This window comes from Punica granatum, chromosome 1 (assembly GCF_007655135.1).
Source record: "Punica granatum isolate Tunisia-2019 chromosome 1, ASM765513v2, whole genome shotgun sequence".
Taxonomy (NCBI): Eukaryota; Viridiplantae; Streptophyta; class Magnoliopsida; order Myrtales; family Lythraceae; genus Punica; species Punica granatum.
Genome location: NC_045127.1, coordinates 23,954,299 through 23,958,280, shown reverse-complemented (window position 1 = coordinate 23,958,280; position 3,982 = coordinate 23,954,299).

Below are 3,982 nucleotides of genomic sequence, written 5' to 3'. Positions count from 1 at the left end.
ATTCCTGCCTACAACTGCCCAGGCTCCTGCTCACACTGCTGAACCTCCCCCGTACCAAGCTCCACAACCCCATATCGTCCTTTCTTACCAAGCTCCACCTCCCATAAATATCGCTTACTCTGAACCGGGCACGCCGAACCATGCGGCCCCTAGAGCTCCACCCACAAATTTTCTCCCGGAAACGGGGACTGAACAGGAACAGAGATTGAAGAAGTTGGAAGAGAATATCCGAGCCCTACAATTAGGCGGCTACCGCCTCGATGCCAGCGACGGCGATTAGAGTTTTTTCCCAGGTATGCAGCTACCCCCAAAGATTAAGGTGCCTGAATTCCAGAGGTACTACGGCACGACCAACCCTCGTCACCATCTCCGTCACTACCGGGGAAAAATGCTGCAGTACTGGGACTACGAAGAGTTCGTCATCCATACGTTCTAGGACAGTTTGGCAGGAATGGCTCTTGATTGGTACATGTCATTGAAAGCTGCAGATATCCCCACGTGGGCAGACCTCTCAAGCAAATTCATCGAATAGTACAAGTATTGTTCGGAGACGCCCCCGACTCTGCTGGAGCTCAGCACGATGGAGATGACCGAGGACCAGGGCTTCGAGGCCTATGCAGTGAAGTGGCGGGCTAGAGCGGCGAAGCACGTCCCTCCGATCAGTGAGGCACAGCAGATCCAATTATTCCACTCCACTCTTAAAGGGGCCTACTACTTGCACTTGTTGGCCCACACATCTTCATTCTCCAACCTTATCGATGCTGGAAAGAAGCTCGACATCGGCATTAAGCTCGGCAAGATAGAAGGTCCGGCCGAGAAAAATGAAGGAGAGTCCTCGAAGAGGGCCGCCACTGGGACAGCGGGAAGCAGGAGAGGGAAAGACACGTCCGTCAATGCTGTCAACTCAGGGCGCCAGGCCCCCCAGCAATATTCCGTAAGTTACATGCCTGCGCCACGGGCCACTCAAGCGTATGCCCCACCTTCGATGCATTATCAACAACAACTCCTAGCGCAGCAAGTTTACTATTCCGCCCCGCCGGCTTCCTTTCCTTCGCCGGTCCCGCAGCAATACGCCCATAATTATGCCCGTGCTCCTCCTCTGATCCAACAAAGTAGGCCCCCGGCTTCGAGAACTCCTCAGCCGGTGCAACGGGCTCCGGCTACGCAGGACCAACAGGGTATCGCAACACAAACGCGGCGTAAACAGTTCACACCCCTGCCGGCTCCGCTCTCCCACATATACCGGCAACTCCTCGCGGGTAACAAGATCCGATCGATAGCACCTAACCCTGATTTCGACCCAACCATCCAGGATCAAAGTCGGCGCTGCGAGTACCATCAGGGCGCACCCGGTCACACCACCGACAATTGTTGGAAGCTAGGGAGAGGATCCAACAGATGATTGATGACAAGCAACTCACGTTCAACACCGTCAAACCCCCGAACGTGCAATCAAATCCTCTTCTCGATCACGGGTCAAGCTCGGGACCCAGCATTAACATGATCGGTGTTTGCGCTATAGGGGAGTACGAGACCGGACAGGAGGCACCGGCCCCGTTTGTGATCGAATATGTTCCTACAGCAACTGGTATAGGGTACGCAGGGTTCGATGCCACGCCCGCCCCATTCGTGATAGAAATTCCCGCACGAGAGCCATATCAAGATAGCAAGGTCCCGTGGACCTACGAAGGAAGTGTCGGGAACCTCGAGCGTCAATTTAGCGTCATGGGCGTGACGCGCTCGGGTCGAGTCTACGAAAATCCAAAGGCCGCAAACAAAGGGAAAGGCCCAGCAGTGCCCGGAGTCGCCCCGGAAGCCCCGTCTATTCCCTCAAAGAAGGTGACTGAAGAGGAGGCCGAGGCGTTCATGAAGATTATCAAGGCAAGCGAGTACAAGGTCGTTTAACAAATGAGCAAATCTCCAGCCCACATTTCACTACTCGCCCTACTCTTAGGTTTAGAGCCACATCGTGAAGCGCTTCTGAAGGTCCTAACAGCAGCGCAGATCCTCAAAGAGACGGCTCTGGAGCGGATTGAGGAGACTATCAATTCGATCTTCTCCAACAACATTTCATTCTCAGATGATGAACTACCCTCAGAAGGGTGGGCACACTCGCGGGCACTACACATTATCTGCAAGTGCAATAACTTTATCATCGGTCGGGTCATGATCGATAATGGCTCGACACTCAATGTTTGCCCGATTTCCACGCTGAAGCAGATGAACGTGGACTTTAACTGCATCCGTCCGAGCAAGACTGCGGTTCGAGCCTTTGACGGCTCGCGGAGGGAAGTAAATGGAGAGATCGACCTAGTGATCGAGGTGGGTCCCTGCTCATTCGCTGTTACGTTCCAAGTCCTAGAGATTCCGAATGCTTTCAGTTTATTGCTCGGAAGACCGTGGATCCATGCGGCTGGCGTCGTTCCTTCGTCCCTACACCAAAGGATCAAATTTATCGCAAGGAGACGGCTATCCCCTACATCAGTATCGGGGACGATCAAAACCTCCCCTTCCATTCATTTGAAACCATCTCCGTCATTCGAGACTACGGAGAGATCGGTCCAACCCGCGCTGACCGCATGGTGGGGAAGATTTTGCTGCGCCACAATTACATCCAAGGCACCGGACTCGGAGCACATGGTCAGGGGATCAGTCGCCCCATTGAGATTGAAGAATACAAGAACAGGAGGGGACTCGGTTTTCGCCCTTCCTGTCACGAGATTATTGAGCTCGTAGGGGCAAGCACCTTCACCGTCTCGCTGCACGCTATGGGAAGATCAACAGGGGCATCCCGATTCATCCGCTCTCCTACTTTTTTCCTGGGCCTCCACACATCGTCGGAGGTACTCTTGACGGTCTCTCCTCGGATTCAGACAGCGAGCCTGTTGACATGCCAAACATATGCGCCGTCACCGAGAAGACTACTCCAAGGGCTTACATCTGCCTCGCGCAGGAAAATGAGGAACTCAACAACTGGACCTCAGTCTCGCGTTACTCAGCTGTAATCGCCGATGTGTAAGGCCATCTATGTTTTGATATTCCCCGCATGTCGGCATAGCCATAAGCCACACGACGGAAGAGAGATTCTTGTTATAGCTTTGCGCCCTCATCATTAATAAAATCCCTACATGCATTTTTCAGAATTCTCGCGTCTACTTTCTTTCTCTCTCACTTATCCGCAGCACTTTAAATTTTCTAAGACAATTTATTTAAATCGCCAGGCTCCACTCGAATCTGAGTCTTCGACGCGTCGATTCAAACCCATCCGAGGAACTCCTTGAAGAGTCCCGACCGTAATACTTCGGGGAAGGACTCTACAAGGATGGTCGAGTGCCCAAGATAGAAGAGAGTTTGCGCCGTCTTGAGAACCGCCAACTCACTTTCGTGGAGCCGACAGAGGAGATCAATGTGGGTACCGAAGAAGAACCTCGCATCCTAAAGATCAGGACGGGTCTCGACCCTACACAACAAGCCAGGATGATCGAATTTCTAACAGACTACCAAGAGGTCTTTGCTTGGTCCTACGCTGACATGCCAGGCCTAGATCCATCGATAGTCAAGCACTTCCTACCGCTTGATACAGAGAGGTTTCTACCCAAGCGACAGCACTTACGGCGGCAACATGCTGGCCTTCTCCTTCGCATCAAAGAGGAGATTATTAAACAGATCAACGCAGGGTTCTCGGAGGTTTGCAATTATTCTGAGTGGGTAGCGAATATCGTGCCCGTGGAGAAGAATGATGGAAAAGTTAGAGTCTGCGTCGACTACCGAGACCTCAACAAAGCCAGCCCCAAAGATAACTTCCCCCTGCCTCACATTGACGTCTTAGTCGACAACACAGCACGCCACACGTTGTTCTCCTTCATGGATGGCTTCTCTGGGTACAACCAGATTCAGATGGCCGAAGAGGACAAGATCAAGACGACGTTCATCACAATGTGGGGCACTTTCTGTTACCGAGTCATGCCCTTCGGCCTCAAAA